This window comes from Macaca mulatta, chromosome 18, assembly GCF_049350105.2.
Source record: "Macaca mulatta isolate MMU2019108-1 chromosome 18, T2T-MMU8v2.0, whole genome shotgun sequence".
Classification (NCBI taxonomy): domain Eukaryota; kingdom Metazoa; phylum Chordata; class Mammalia; order Primates; family Cercopithecidae; genus Macaca; species Macaca mulatta.
The window spans coordinates 76,371,086-76,388,532 of record NC_133423.1 but is presented as its reverse complement, the minus strand read 5'-3'; the positions used below and the strand labels follow the sequence as shown (position 1 = coordinate 76,388,532).

The following is a 17,447-nucleotide window of genomic DNA, read 5'->3' as shown; positions in this document are numbered from 1 at the left end:
CCCTACGGGGGTGCCACCTAGTAGAGCTGTGAGAAGAGGGCCACCGTCCTCCAGACCCCAGAATGGTAGATCCACCTACAGCTTGCACTGTGTGCCTGGAAAAGCTGCAGACACTTAATGCCAGCCCATGAAAGCAGCCAAGAGGGGAGCTATACCCTGCAAAGCCACAGGGATGGAGCAGCCTAAAACCATGGGAACCCACCTCTTGCATCAGTGTAACCTGGATGTGAGACATGGAGTCAAAGAGGATCATTTTGGAGCTTTAAGATTTGACTGCCCTGCTGGATTTCAGACTTGCATGGGGTCTGTAGTCCTTTTGTTTTAGCCAATTTCTCCCATTTGGAACAGCTATATTTACCCAATGTCTGTGCCCGCATTGTATCTAAGAAGTAACTAACTTGCTTTTGAATTTACAGGTTCATAGGCAGAAGGGACTTGCCTTGTCTTCGATGAGACTTTGGACTGTGGAATTTGAGTTAATGCTGAAATGAGGTGAGACTCTGGAGACTGTTGGGAAGGCATAACTTGTTTTGAAATGTGAAGATATGAAATTTGAGAGGGGTCAGGAGTGGCATGATATGGTTTGGCTCAGTGTCACCACCCAAATCTCATCTTGTAGCTCCCATAGTTCCCATGTTTTGTGGGAGGGTCCTGGTGGAAAATGATTGAATCACGGGGGTGGGTCTTTCCCATGCTGTTCTCATGATAGTGAATGGGTCTCATGAGATCTGATGGTTTTAAAAATGGGAGTTTCCATGCACAAGCTCTCTTTTTGCTTGCTGCTATCCATGTAAGATGTGACTTGCTCCTCCTCGCCTTTTGCCAAGATTGTGAGGCCTCCCCATCCATGTGGAACTGTAAGTCCAATAAAACTCTTTCTTTTATAAATTGCCCAGTGTTGGGTGTGTCTTTATCAGCAGCATGAAAACAGACTAATACACATTCTAAAGATAAATTGCACTTGGTCGTGATTAATGATTTTTTTTTTTTTCACATATTGTTGAATCTAGTTTGCTGGTATTTTGTTGAGGATTTTTTTTTTTTATCAATATTCATCAGATATATTGGCCTATAATTTTATTTCTTCTTCTTCTTCTTCTTTTTTTTTTTTTTTTGTTGTGTTTTGTTTGGTTTTGGTATCATGGTAATACTGGCCTCGCTCATACAATGTTTGGAGGTATTTCCTCCTCCTCTATTTGTCAGAGTAATTTCAAGAGGATTGGTATTAGTTCTTTAAATGTTTCATAGAATTCAGCAGTGAAGCCATTGGGTCCTGAGCTTTTTTCCACTGGGAGATTTTGTTTACGGCTTCAATCTTTTTACTTGTAATTGGTCTGTTCAGGTTTTGGATTTCTTCCTGGTTCAATGTTGGTAGGTTGTATATGTCTAGGAATTCTTCCATTTCTTCTACATTTTCCAACTTATTGACATATGGTTGCTCATGTACCCATCAGTGATTCTTTGAATTTCTGTGGTATCAGTTTTAGTCCTTTTCACCTCTGATTTTGTTTATTTGAATCTTCTTTCTTTTTTTTAGTCTGGCTAAAAATTTATTAATTTTGTTTAACTTTTCAAAAATCAACTTTTTGTTTCGTTGATCTTTTTTATTTTCTTCATTTTACTTATTTCTGCTCAACTTTTATTATTTCTTCTATTAATTTTGGTTTGGTTTCCTCTTGTTTTTCGAGTCCTTTAAGATGCATCTTTAGGTTGTTTATTTGAAGTTTTTCTCATTTATTAATGCAGGCACTTATATCCCTCTTAGTACTGTTTTGCTGTATCCCATAGGTTTTGGTATGTTTTGTTTCCATTATCATTTGTTTACAAAAATATTCAATTTTCCTCTTAATTTCTTCCTTGACCTACTGGTCATTCAGACACATATTGTTTAATTTTCATGTATTTGTAGTTTTAAAAATTCCCCTTGTTATTAGTGTCTTGCTTTATTCCATTGTGTTCAGAGAAGATCCTTGACAGTACTTCAATTTTAAAAAAATGTATTCAGTCTTGTTTTGTGACCTAACACATGGTCTATCCTTGAGAATGATCAATGTGCTGAGGAAAATAATATGTATTCTTCAGCCTTTGGATGAAATGTTCTGTAAATCTCTATTAGGTCCCTTTTTTCTACAGTGCAGATTAAGTCCAGTGTTGCTTTGTTGACTTTTCCATCTGGAAGATCTGTCCAATGCTGAAATTTAAGTGTTGAAATCTCTAGCTATTATTGTATTGGGGGTCTCTCTCTCTGTTTAGCTCTAATAATACTTGCTTTATATATCTGGGTGCTCCAGTGTTTTGTCCATAAATGTTTACTATCATTATATCCTCTTGCTGTATTGACCCCCTTTTCATTATATAGTGACTTTCTTTGTCTCTTCTTATAGTTTGTCTTGAAATTTATTTTATCTGATGTAAGTATAGGTATTCCTGCTCTTTTTTGCTTTCCATTAGCATGAAATATCTTTTTCCATCTCTTTGTTTTCAGCCTATATGTTTCCTTATAGGCGAAATGTCTTTTTGTGTAGGCAGAAGATCAATGGGTCTTGTTTTTTATTCATTCCGCCACTCTATATCTTTTGATTGGAGAGTTTAGTCCATTTACATTTAATGTTATTATTGATAAGAAAGAACTTACTCCTGCAATTTTGTTATTTGTTTTCTGGCTGTTTTGTGGGTTTCTCTCCCTTCTTTTTTTCCTTTCTGTCTTGCTTTTAGTGTAGGTGATTTTCTCTGGTGATATGATTTAGTTTCTTGCTTTTTATTTTTTGTGTACCTGTTGTATGTTTTTTGGTTTGAGGTTACAACGAGGCTTGCAAATTCTATCTTATAACTCATTCTCTTAACCTGATAACAACTTAACACTATTTGTATAAACAAACAAGCAAAAAGAAAACTAGTAAAAACTCTATACCATAACTTTGTCCCCCTGCTTTTAAACATCTTTTTTGTTTCTATTTATATCTTATTGTACTGACTGTATCTTGAAAAGTTGTTGTAGTTATTATTTTTGATTGGTTCATTGTTTAGCCTTTCTACTTAGGATAAGAGTACTTTACACATCATAGTTACAATGCTATAATACTCCATGATTTCCTGTGTACTTGCTAGTACCAATACATTTTGTACTTTCAGGTGATTATTTATTGTTCATTAATTTCTTTCTTTCTGGTTGAAATACTCCTTTTAACATTTCTTGAAGGACAGGTCTGGTGTTGATAAAATCCCTCGACTTTTTCTTTTTCTTGAAAAGGTCTTTTTATTAAGTTCTGGGGTACATGTGCAGGATGTGCAGGTTTGTTACATAGGAAAACGTGTGTCATGGTGGTTTGCTGTACCTATCGACCCATCACCTAGGTATTAAGCTTAGCATGCATCAGCTCTTTTCCCTAATACTCTCCCCCTCCTCACCTGGCAGGGCTTTAAGTTCAGGGATACATGTGCATGTTTGTTACATAGGTAAACTTATTTGGTTTGTTATACCGATTATTTCATCACTCAGGTATTAAGCCTAGTATCCATTAGTTATTTTTCCTGATTATCTCCCTTCTCCCAGCCTTTACCTTCGGAGAGACCCCAATGTGTGTTGTTCCCCTCTAGGTGTATTTTCAAATTGCCTATCTTCAATTTGCCTATCTTCAGACTCACTAATTGTTTCTTCTGGTTGATTAATTATGCAATTTAAAGACAGATGCATTCTTCAGTATGGCAGTTACACTTTTCAGCTTCAGAATTTCTGCTTGATTCTTTTCAGTAATTTCAATCTCTCTGTTTAGTTTGTATGATTGAATTCTGAATTGCTTCTCTATATTATCTGAATTTCTTTGAGTTTCCTCAAAACAGCTATTTTGAATTCTCTGCCTGAAAGATCATATATCTATATTTCTCCAGGACTTGCCCCTCGTGTCTTATTTTACTTCATTTGGGGAGGTCATGTTTTCCTGAATGGTCTTGATACTTGCAGATGTTCATTTGTATCTGGGCATTGAAAAGTTGGGTATTTATTGTAGTATTCTCAGCCTGGACTTTTTTGTACCTGTCCTTCTTGAGAAGGCTTTCCAGGTATTCAGAAGGACTTGGGTGCTGTGATCTAAGTTGTATCTCTTTTAGGAGGCATTCCAAGCCCAGCAATGCTGTGGTTCCTGCAGACACATAGAGATCCCACCTTGACGGTCTTGGACAAGATATAGAAGGATTCCCTGGAGTACCAGGCAGAGACTTTTGTTCTCTTCCCTTACCTTCTCCCAAATGGAGTCTCTCTGTTCTGAGTCACTTGGGGCTAGAGGTGGAGTGACACAAGCACTCCTGTAGCCACGACTATAGGACTGTGGTAGGTCAGTCTTGAAGCCGGCACACACTGGGTCTCACCCAAGGCCTGCTGTGACAACTCCCTGGCTATGGCCTATATTCACTCCAGGCCATTGGGCTCTATAATCAGCAGGTGGCAAAGCCAACCAGGCCTGTGTTCTTCTCTTCAGAGTAGAAGTCCCCAGGCCCTGAGTAGGTCCAGAGGTGCTGTCCAGAAACCAGAGACTAGAGTCAAAAACCTTAGAAATCTACCTGGTGTTCTACTCTACTGTGGCTGAGCTGGCACTCAAATCACAAGACATAGTCCTTCCCACTGTTCTTTTCCCAAAGGCAGAGGAGCCTCACCCTGTGGCCACTGCTGCCACAGGCCCATGGGGAGTATTGCCACACTACTATCAATGTTCCCTTCAGGCCCAAGAGCTCCTCAGCCAGCTTGTAGTGAATGCTGTCTGGCCTGGGACTCACCTTTCAGGGTAACGGGCTCCCATCTGACCCAGGGCAGGTCCAGAAATGCCATTCAAGAACCAAGTCCTGGAATTAGGAACTTCAAGAGTCGTCTTCAGTTAGCAAGTGATGAATCCTGACAGGACTGGGTCCTTCCCTTCAAGGCAAGGAGTTCCCTTCTGTCCCAGGGTATATCTAGAAATGCCACCCAGAGCTAGAGCCTGGAACCGAACTCTGATCAGTTCCCTTTTCCGCTCTACTGAGCTGGTATCCAAGATGCAAGACAAAGTCCTTCCTTATCTCCTCAAGTGGAGGGTAGGGGTCTCTTTTGTGACTGTGAGCTGTGTGGCCTGGGTTAGAGGAGTGGTGATAGCAGCACTCTCTTAGCCACCCGGCCTGGTGTCTCAGTAGCCCTCCTAGTGCACTGTTTCTGGGCTCAGTTCAACACTAGGATTTGGATAGGTGTTGCAGTTCTTGTGGCCTACATTGCCTTTCAAGTATATTTAAGGCCCCAGAGAACCTTAGCCTGTGGTGGGGAGGCTTGCAGGAACTCAAGTTTAGAGACCATTGGGATCAGCAATTCCCCTCTGGCTAGGCCTGGTTTAAATGCTCCCTCTGTGGGTGGGCGTCAGCTAAATTTTGTTGAGTTTTGTTTTCAGATCTAATAGGGCAGCTCTGAGTTCAATGCGTAACAACTGCTGCTCTCTCTCTCTCCCCACTGCACAGAAACGCTCTCTATACCACACCACTGCTGCTGGAGGATGGGGGAAGATGGCTTTGGCAATTCAAGACTGGCTTTCCTAGGTCTTCAGTGCCTCTTTCAGCAAAATGATGTTAAAATCAGGTACTGTGAGTGCTCACCTGATGTTTGGTTCTTATGAAGGTGCTTTTTTGGGTGTAACTAGTTAAAAGGGCATCATTGCAGTGGAGATGATCAGTGGAGCCTTCTATTCTGCCATCTTGCTTTGCCCCAAGTTCTGAGTAACAGTCTAATAAAAAGTATTGAAATTAGCATCAGGGATGGATGATGACTTTTTTAAAAGTTTTATAAAGGGGTTGTATAATACTTAGATACTTGAATAAGAAACACTTTCATATGAACTAGGAAGAAACTTGTAAGAACTAATGTAAAAATAACACATATCCATGCGTAACAGATACATGTATTTACATTTACTGCTGCACTTGTATCCCCTGGCTCTCCTTCCATTGCTCAATGGAGCATTCAGCCATCAAGCTAACAATCTGAACTCTAAACTAGGCTGGGAGGGCAGGGGCACAGTGGATACAAAGTTGGGTTGTTCTTTGCTCTCAATAAGTAATATACAAAGGGAGAAAAAGTATATAACTACTAATTCAGACAAAAATTACTATTTAACAAGGCAAAAAGATAACTGCCATGAAAGAAGCAGACATGATTACTGTGGGAGTCCAGAACATGGTCTGATCCTGCTGCTACTTAGTTTTTGCACAATGAGTTGCCACAGTAAAATTTGTGATTTGTAGTCTTAAGGGTTCTTTGTTCTGAATTTGCCTCTCTATGAATTAAAACCATTATAATGGTGATGTAGGGGCCAAGGGATTTCTCCCTCCCTCTCTGAGGGTTTGAGTCATTAAGTCTGCTGAAATAAACTGGCAACAGACAGATTAGGAGGACTAATTTAGTAATCTGCATATATGCACAGAAGCCACATGAAATATGACACTCCAAAAAGGGGCCACATGATTGAAGTTTTTATACCATACAGAAAAGAATAGAGGCTTGGAACTCCTTGGTGGAGATGGTGACAGGCTATGGGAGGTGTAGGGGAAGAAAGGTGTGTCGAACAAAGGCTGTCTTGTTGTACAGATAAAGACTAGCATGTAGCAGCCCTTGAAAGAATAGGTGGTAGCCTATGGTACTAGTTTCTCTGTCAATTCTGTAAAAGTGTCAGGACTTTAGTCTCCTTTTCCTGTGAGTCAATGTTTCCTAGATTTGGGTAAGGCAGATAAGGAGGCCCTCAAGAAAGCCTGTTTGCATCTGCTGTTTACTTCACTAATATAGATTTCCTCTACAGATGCAAATCTCCTCCACAAAAGGACAGCTTTTCAGAGCTACTCCTGTGTCTGCAGCCCCTTTAAATAACCATACTGAAATATGCCAAAGAAACATATTTTAGGGTGGCATATTTTGGTGTCCCAGTGACAAACTGTTCAATTCTCAGCTGTTATTACTGCTAACATTAGCCTTTATTATACCATATTGCTTGCAAGTATATTCTTTTAGGCCCACATAAGTGTGTTAAAAGGAAGTGTGCATGTTTGTGTGTGTGTGTGTGTGTGTGTGTGTGTGTGTGTATTTAGTCCCTTTAAGCATGAGAGTTATATTTCTCCTGAGGAACTAAGATTAAATCATAATCTAAATATGAAATTGATAGTTAAACCATTAGTAATGAAGGATATGAGTTTTAAATTTAGGTTTTTATAGTTTTGATAGATGTTCATGTGATTGATGTTCATGTTAACAGATTTTCCTACAGTACTTATTTGCTGTAGTCAAGGAAATAATGTATGTAGTGTAGTCCTGACAAAAGTCAACAACACTAACTTCTCTTCACCAGCATCAGGAAGGAATCTGTCAATTATCCATGTATTTAACCAGAACTCATTGTCTCACAACAGAAAGAAGACTTAGTCTGAGAGGTTGATTTGGGAAATAAGCAGGGTAATCAGATAAATGGAACAATGAGTCTGGTCTTAAAGACCAACTCAGAGATAAGGAATTAGAAACTTGGTGGCTGGGCTGTTAAGAGGCTCTTGATATGAAATCTCCTGTGTTCATGCATGGGTCAGAGATAGGCAAACCAGGCCAGTAGGGGGCGCTCTTTAGGGTATTCAGTCTTAGGAGTTTAGGAAGACAGAAATACAGATAGTTCTGTCTGATAAGCCTTAACATGTCAAAGAAAAGGCAAAGCTGGACAGTAGTAAAAGTGTTAAAAATATCTTTTATTCAAGACTATTGCAATACGGGGAAAGAGACCTCAGTATAAACCTGGGCTCACAACCACGTAAACCATGAGCAAGTGGGAATTTATAGCCAAGGAGCAGGGAGGGTTGGTGGAAAGAAAGCAGGAGAAAATTACTGAGAGGAAACATCAGAAACAAGGGAGATTCTGGCTACACCAACTGAGCAGGATTCTTGCTGAAGACAGGCCAGGATGACGGAACATCACCTCAGAGATGGTAAAAGATGAATGCTGTGATTCGAATGTGTCTCTCAAAGCCCATGTGTTGGAAATTTAACTCCCAATGCAACAGTGTTGGGAGGTGGGAATTTTAAGATGTGATTTGGTCATGAGAGCTCTGCCTTCATGAGTAGATTCATATCATTATTGTGGGAATAGATTAGTTGTCGTCTGAGTGGGTTTGTTATAAAAATGAGTTTTACCCCCCTCTTGTTCTCTTTTGCCCTTCTGCTTTCTGCTATGGGACAACATGGCAAGAAGACCCTCACCAGATGCCTCTGGGTCTTGGACTTCCCAGACTCCAGAACAGTAAGAAATAAATCTCTATTATTTAAAAATTAGTCTGTGGTATTCTCTCATAGCAGCTCAAAACAAACTAACACAATGAGAAACTCAATTATATATTTATTGTCTTAGTCTGTTTTATGCTGCTGTAACAGAGCTATATTTATCAATCAGATAGTGAAGGTGATCAAATAAAGAGGATGGGGGATTTTTGCTAAACTGACTGAGCAATGTTCTTGCTAAAACTGGGTTGTTACACGGAAGTACACAGATGGACCTAGAAGAAGGTTCAGCAACATGACTGAAGTTTGGCCAAGCAAAGAATCTTTATCAAATGAAAGAACAAAGTGTGACAGAATTTGGCAATTAGTTCTTAAGGATGGTCAGATTAGTTTATTGAATTTGCAAGGGGAGGTGAGAGAACTACAACTTTAATCATACTGGCAAGTTCCTCAGCACCTAAGAGATGGAGAGGAGTGATAATATTTTTTTTCTCTTCGTTTTCCTTTATTTTATATAGGAAGTATAAAATATAAGAAAATTGTTCATAGTAAGCATGTTTCATTTTTTAATAAAAAACTAAGTTTTCTGTGAAATATTTAAGTGCTGTGTTATACAATTAAGCACAAAATGTAAGCAAAATATCATATACTATATTTGAACATCATCTAAATACTGTTATTTTTGGAAAAACCTTTAGAAATAAACCAATCTAAACTCTTACCCAATAAAGAGGAAACCACAAACCTAGACAGTTTATATTTCTCACATAGTCACTGACACATCTAGAACTAAGTATTTTTTTGCTCTTATTCTAGTGCTCTTTCCCACATATTGTCAAAATTATATTTCTCTGAGATAGAGTTTTATATAAATAATTCCATTTGGAATCATTAAATTATGTTCAAAACTAATCTAATACCATTTTATCCTAAAAGATATTTCTGGAAAAGTGAAATTGATACATATCCTTGAAAGAGAATAAGGCAGTAATTTGCCATTACAATATTAGGAAGGAGTCTGCTATTGCTATATTCCTAAGCATTTTGGGGGAAAAGTGATTAAAATTAAAATAAATTGGTCTAAATATTATTGTCAGTTTGGAAATTAATGATAAAGGATCATCTAACAAAATCTTCTGATTGGTGAATAATAGAAATAGGTTTTAGCACTTTCCTTGGTTTTGTTTTGTTTTGTTTTGTTTGAACAGAATCTTACTCTGTCGCCCAGGCTGGAGTACAGTGGCATGATCTCAGCTCACTGCAACCTCCACCTCCTGGGTTCAAGCGATTCTCCCACCTCAGTCTCCCAACTGACTGGAATTATAGGTAACTGCCACCATACCTGGCTATTTTTTTTTTTTTTTTGTATTTTTCGTAGAGATGGGGTTTCATCATATTGGCCAGGCTGGTCTCAAACTCCTGAACTCAAGTGATTCACTTGCCTTGGCCTGTAAATCCCAAAGTGCTGGGAGAATTTTTAGGTTGAATGTTCAAGTTTACAAGGGGTTCAAAATCGTTAAGGAGACACTCAAAGTTAAGTTGTATGCAAAATAGTTTTGGAAGTGTTATTATTATTTGTAACTCAAATATCATTTTAGTTTGGCATTCAGAGGTATTGATTAAAACAAAAAATATCATTCACAATCTATAATATTTTTGTTAAAAGGTCCGTATTTTCATTTCAAAATTTCCTCTCAAATGTATCATATTTCTTTGTCCTGACCTAGTCTTTCATCTTCTTTCCTTTGGACTATTAAGTTTGTTTTGTCAACTGATCTGTCTTTAGTTTATACCCTGTGAAATCCATTCTCTAGACTCTTTCCAGTTTTATCTTTCTTTTTGACATGTTTGATACAATAATTTCCCTAAAACATGAATCTGATTATATCCTGTCTTCCTCACACACTGTTAATTTCTCACTGCCTGTGTCTCACGGTTCCCACTTCAGATGACTAGTGGCATAATCAGGGGAATTTGGATGCAGGCCTTGAAGGTGAAAGCACTGCCAGGGACTCAGTCTTGGGAGTTAGTCTGGGGCGAATCTGGGTCCAGGATTGAGCCTTTGCCATTAGTTGGTAGGGAGGTGGGCACAAAAATGGTGTCACCTAAGGTACACTTTTATTTATTTTTTTAGTTTTAAAAACCATCAGGCCAATGTATTACCTAAGACATTATGGAGGATGATCTTACTTGGAATGACTCAGAAGGAGCAGTTTCTTCATTCTCACCCCTCCTCCCCACCATAAGCTACCTCTCCTTGAAGGCCATGATGAAAGATCTTTGTCTATATCCTAACAGCAGTGAACACCCAGTAAGGGATTCTGAGAAAGCAATTGACAACAACAGAATATACACATCTATTTCTGATTGGAATAAGATAGATACCTGATCTTAATCATTTCCCTAGAACCCTCCCTAACCTGGGGTAGTTGCTATCATATCTCTGTTAAACTCAATTTCAAAAGATTTGGAATTTTTTTCTTCAGAGGCAGTCTGCCATCTTACTTTCTCCCATGGCCCCAAATTGTCACATTTTACTGGTCGGGTGATGTTTTGCCAGTTAATCATCAGTGTAACATTTTTTGCACCTTACTCCATTCGTAATCTGTTAATTTTGATGAACTTTTTCTACTGATCTTAGAGCAAGGCTTCTCTTGCCCTTTGAGAACAGAATGTTATTAAATATTCTTCTATAAATACCAACAGAATTATACACATTTTCTTCTTTAGCTTTTTGATGTGATGCATTATGTCAGTAGATTTTTCTAATGTTGAACTATCCTCATATTCCTGGAATAAGGAAGTCCACGCAGATTATGAAGCGGTATTTTAGTTTTTTTAACATGTTGCTCAATTTTATTTGTTAGTATTTTACTTATGATTTTTGTATTTGCTTTGAGTGAGATTGGTCACTAATTTCAGTTTCTTGTATTGTTTGTGTACTGTTTTGTTATCACAATTATCTAACTCTAATAAATAGTTGGGCAACTATCTCTTTTTCTCATAGGTTTCAAATTATGTGTCAGGTTGAATATTGCAATAGACAGACTGTTTATGTCCCCTCAAAATTTATGCATTGAAATGCTAACCCCCAAGATAATGGTATTAGGAGGTGGGACATTTGGAAGGTGATTAACTCATCAAGGCAAAGCCCTTGAGAATGAGATTAATTCCCTGGAGAAATCCCTCAACCCTTCTATCACATGAGGACACAGCATGAAGGCATCATCTGTAAGCCAGAAAACGAGTTTTTTTATCAGACACTAAAACAAGGTGTCAGTAGGGTCATGCTCCCTGTGTGAGGTTCTGGGAAGAATCTGTTCCATGCCTGTCTCCTAGCTTCTGGTGGTTCCTTGGCTTGAAGCTACATCCCTCAATCTTTACCTCTGCCATCACAGGTCTTTCTTCCCTGTGTGTCTCTCTGTCCTTTCCTTTGCTTAAAAGGTTATCGGTCATACTGGATTAGGACCTACCCTAATCTGTTATAACCTCACTTTAACTACATTTGCAAAGATATTATTTCTATATAAGTCCCTGCTATGGTTTGAATGTCCCCTTCAAAATTTATTTTGAAATTTAATTGCCATTTTAACAGTATTAAATGGTAGGACCTTTAAGAGGTGATTAGGCCCACGCCCATGGAACCTCACTCATTGCTAGCACAGCAGTCTGAGATCAAACTGCAAGGTGGCAGCGAGGCTGGGGGAGGGGCACCTGCCATTGCTGAAGCTTGAATAGGTAAACAAAGCCACCTGGGAAGCTCGAACTGGGTGGAGCCCACTGCAGCTCAAGGAGGCCTGCCTGCCTCTGTAGACTCCACCTCTGGGGACAGGGTGTACCAAACAAAAAGCAGCAGAAACCTCTGCAGACTTAAATGCCCCTGTCTGATAGCTTTGAATAGAGTAGTGGTTCTGCCAGCACGGAGTTTGAGATCTGACAACGGACAGACTGCCTCCTCAAGTGGGTCAGGGACTTGACCTGAGTAGCCTAACTATGAGGCATCCTCCAGTAGGGGCAGACTGACACCTCACACAGCCGGGTACCCCTCTGGGACAAAACTTTCAGACGAACGATCATCAGCAATATTCGCTGTTCTGCAGCCTCCTCCGCTGATATCCAGGCAAACAGCATCTGGATTGAACCTCCAGCAAACTCCAACAGACCTGCAGCTGAGGGTCCTGACTGTTAGATGGAAAACTAACAAACACAAAGGACATCCACACCAAAACCCCATCTGTACATCACCATCATCAAAGACCAAAGGTAGATAAAACCACAAAGATGGGGAAAAAACAGAGCAGAAAAGCTGAAAATTTTAAGAATCAGAGCACTTCTCCCCCTCCAAAGGAATGCAGCTCCTCGCTAGCAATGGAAAAAAGCTGGACAGAGAATGACTTTGACGAGTTGAGAGAAGAAGGCTTCAGACGATCAAACTTCTCCAAGCTAAAGGAGGAAGTTTGAACCCATCGCAAAGAAGCTAAAAACCTTGAAAAAAGATTAGACGAATATCTAACTAGAATAACCAGTGTAGAGAAGTCCTTAAGTGACCTGATGGAGCTGAAAACCATGGCACAAGAACTATGTGACAAATGCACAAGCTTCAGTAGCCAATTCGATCAACTGGAAGAAAGGGTATCAGTGATTGAAGATCAGATGAATTAACTGAAGTGAGAAGAGAAGTTTAGAGAAAAAAGAGTAGAAAGAAATGAACAAAGCCTCCAAGAAATATGGGACTGTGTGAAAAGACCAAATCTAATGTCTGATTAGTGTACCTGAAAGTGACGGGGAGAATGGAACCAAGTTGGAAAACACTCTGCAGCATATTATCCAGCAGAACTTCCCCAACCTAGCAAGGCAGGCCAACATTCAAATTCAGAAAATACAGAGAATGCCACAAAGCTACTCCTCAAGAAGAGCAACTCGAGAAGAGACAAATGGGATCTAATTAAACTAAAGAGCTTCTGCACAGCAAAAGAAACTACCGTCAGAGTGAACAGGCAACCTACAGAATGGGAAAACATTTTTGCAATCTACTCATCTGACAAAGGGCTAATATCCAGAACCTACAAAGAACTCAAACAAATTTACAAGAAAAAAACAAACAACCCCATCAAAAAGTGGGCAAAGGATATGAACAGACACTTCTCAAAAGAAGACATTTATGCAGCCAACAGACACATGAAAAAATGCTTATCATCACTAGCCATAGAGAAATGCAAATCAAAACCACAATGAGATACCATCTTACACCAGTTAGAATGGCGATCATTAAAAGTCAGGAAACAACAGGTGCTGGAGAAGATGTGGAGAAATAGGAACACTTTTACACTGTTGGTGGGACTGTATACTAGTTCAACCATTGTAGAAGATAGTGTGGCAATTCCTTAAGGATCTAGAACTAGAAATACAATTAGACCCAGCCATACCATTACTGGGTATATACCCAAAGGATTATAAATCATGCTACTATAAAGACACATGCACACGTATGTTTATTGCAGCACTGTTCACAATAGCAAAGACTTGGAACCAACCCAAATGTCCATCAATGATAGACTGGATTAAGAAAATGTGGCACATATACGCCATGGAATACTATGCAGCCATAAAAAAGAATGAGTTCATGTCCTTTGTAGGGACATGGATGAAGCTGGAAACCATTATTTTCAGCAAACTATCACAAGGATAAAAAACCAAACACCCATGTTCTCCCTCATAGGTGGGAATTGAACAAAGAAAACACTTGGACACAGGAAGGGGAACATTAGACACTGGGGCCTGTTGTAGGGTTGGGGGAGGTGGGGATAGCATTAGAAGATACACCTAATGTAAATGATGAGTTAATGGGTGCAGCACACCAACATGGCACATGTATACATATATAACAAACCTGCACGTTGTGCACATGTACCTTAGAACTTAAAGTATAATAATTTTAAAAAATCATAAAAAAGAGGTGATTAGGCAATGAGGGATACACCACCATAAATGGATTAATGCTGATTATAAAAGGGCTTGAGGCTGTGAGTTTAATTTCTTGTTCTGTCTCATCCTGTCTTTGCCCTTCTGCTATGGAGTGATGCAGTAAAAAGGCCCTGCCAGATGCCAGACCCTTGATCTTAGACTTCCCAGCTTCTAGCTGTGAGCCAATAGATTTCAGTTCACTATAAATTACTTAGTCTCAAGTTTTCTGTAATGGTGGCACAAAATGGACTAAATCACATTATGAGTTTCTTAGCAAGAAACCCAGACATGTTTATTTTTGTGTACGTGAGTTTTAGGGGAACATTATTCAACTGAGCATAGACCTTTTTCTGTTTACTCCTTCTCTTTTTTTCCCCCGTTTACCTCCTTTCTTCTTAGGACTTTAATCAGTTACAAGACCGGCAGTGAACTGGTTGTGTTCCTACTTGCTATTGATGACCTTTTATAAATCATTCCTTGCTATGTTTTTCTCAGTACTCAAGAATTATAAGATCATCAATAACTCATGAAGATACATTATTTATTTTAAACATGCTCGCTAGACAAGCTTCATATATTTTCTCCGGCCTTTTACTTGTCATCTTTAATTATCTTGCATTATTTGGGCTTGCTTGAACTTCAAAGGTCAGTCAATACATTTTTCATAACTTTTAATGGATGTTTTTGGTTTCATTTTCAGTGTTTCAAAGATGGATATCTCCATCAACCTTTTCTCATGTTTAGAACAACTGGTACTTCTATGAGGCTTTATTTTTTGATGCAGATATTCATGGTCACCTGATGAAGGGGTAACTTTGAACAAAGTCCAGTGAGAGAAGTGTGAGATATACACAATATATTGTAAAAATAGTGATGCCATTTTTACATTGAAGTGAAGACAGAACTTCACTGGAAATGCTTCTTACCAATATCCTCATTGCTGTAGGCCAAAATTAGACTTTCAGGTCTCTTCAGGTAAATCAAATGAACTATTTGGGGATTTTTTTTTTTTTTAAATAACCATGACCAGTATGAACAATGGACTGGAAGGGAGTAAGAACGGACATGATTAGGAGGACCCAGCACAGCACCCCAATGCAGAGTGAATAACTAACACCAGAGGGACAGCTGTACTTGCACCCAGGAAGTGCGTCCCCTTACCTCATCCAAAACAAAAAGAGGGTTCAAAGACTGTTGAGCCCTGACCAAGCACTTTATCCCCTTCCCCTTCCCTTAGGAAAGGCCATGAAAGGCGATGAAGAAAAATGGAAACGTACCCTCAATATTTCCGACTGGAGAGAGAAGAAACACTTCTCACATTCTGTTTATCTGTAAGGCCTGCCATTTCTATCCTCAAAATATACCACAAATCTACCCCCATATCTACCTCTGTCATCTCCACCTTAGGCCAAAACCCTTTCCTTTCTCATTTGGATTATTGTAATTCAGTCCTCAGCTGTCTAAAATTCAGAGAAGAGGGTGTATGAAGGCTTACGTAGTCTCCAAGTAGATTAGAAGCTCTATCCAGTAAAACATTTGCCTAGGACTTAAGAGAGAATGCTTCCTTATTTCCATTTGGCAATTTAACACGTCTGTGTGCCCCAACAGTCAGAACCCTGGAAGGAAGAGTTGAGTCATACTTTGAACCCCAGTCCAGCAGATGTTTGAATCTGAATTTCAGAGTACATGACTCTGAAAAGTGCTCCCTTTTTTCCTGTTATATGCAATAACTTAGTATTAAGTTGGAGCCCAGATGACATGTCCTGCAACTGACAAGCACCTTCTCATCTTATCACATCATTATAACTTTTTCCTCTACCCATAATATATCAGCTTGATAATGTATGTAGAGTTATCCACTGTTACATAAATAATTGCCCCAAAGCTTTGTGGATTAAAAAAATAAATATGTATGATTTTACAGTTTTTATAGCAGTAATTTAGGAACAGCTTAGCTAGCTGCCTCTGACGTAAGGGACTTTCATAAGGTTTTAGTCAGGATGTTGGCCTGGGGCCACTGTCATCTGAAGGCTTGACTGGGGCTTGAGGATCTTCTTCCAAAATGATGTCCTCACATGGCAAGTATATGCAGCCTGTTGAAGGGCTCAGTTTCTCACCACATACACTTCTTGCTAGGGATATTTGAGTGTCTACTCTATATAGCACCTGGCTTTATTTGAAGCTAATAATTCAAGGAAGATCAAAGTGAAAGCCATAGTGCCTTTTATAACCTAGTCTTAGAACCCACACGCCATCACTCAGTCTATTTATTAATAGTAAATTACTCAGTCTGGCCCCTACATAAGGTGAGGAGAATTAGACTCTATCTTTTGAAGACAGGAGAGTTAAAATCTCCACCATGTCTCTTCTCTTTTTGAATTCTGGCCTCTATTCCCCAATTCAACCTTCTTGCCAATTCCAAATCTCTTCCCTTTTCTCATCTCCAAACATATGCACATATTAACTTTATTTAACAGATTTTTAAAATTTCTTTCTGGTATCAGAATCAGTTTTGGCTGTAGCAGCAGCAAACTACAAAATAGTGGTAGCTTAAATCACAGTAGAGGTTTATTTCTATCATGCATGGAAAACATTTGTAGGTAGGCAGTCCAAGGCTGGTCTGGTGAAACTGTTATAGTTTATGACCTTCATTCTCATGGTTCAAGATATCTGCTAGGGTTCTAGTTGCCAAAGGTGAAACCCAGGAAGCAGAGTAGAGAAATACAAAAAAAGTTAAAAGTGTGTGCTAGCAGTTGTTTAAGGTTTCCTAGAAACCTTACTGTACAACACATTGCCTCCCTCTCAGCAGTCAGCACTTAGTTACATGCAAATGTATGACAGGTAATATGGAAGCATAAGAGGTACAAGCTAACACGCTGAATGTTGTCTTCATTTGCAGGTATGTGATGGTTAATTTTAGGTATCAATTTGACTAGATTAATGGGTACTAGATAGCTAGGAAAGCATTAATTCCGAGTGAGGATGTGTCCAGAGCAAATTGGTGCATGAGTTGATAAACTGAGTGGGGAAGATTCGTCCTCAATGTGGGTAGGCACCATCAAATTGGCTGGGGGCCAAGATAGAACAAATAGAGGAAAGACAAATTAATGCTTTCTCTTCTGGAGCTGAGACACCCTTCTTCTCCTGCCCTTAGACATCAAAACTTCAGGTCCTCAGGCCTTTGACCTCAAACTGAGAGTTATACCACTGGCTTCCCTAGTTT

The 17,447-nt window shown here is 39.2% G+C and overlaps 1 long non-coding RNA gene across 1 annotated transcript; it reads left to right on the top strand.

Moving 5' to 3' along the window:
- The first annotated feature begins 5,468 nt into the window (after positions 1-5,468).
- On the top strand, positions 5,469-11,093 carry LOC144336606 (uncharacterized). Its single transcript, XR_013408504.1, has 3 exons — positions 5,469-5,593; positions 8,235-8,282; positions 9,469-11,093. It is a non-coding gene; the product is annotated as an uncharacterized LOC144336606 (long non-coding RNA).
- The last annotated feature ends 6,354 nt before the right edge of the window (positions 11,094-17,447 follow it).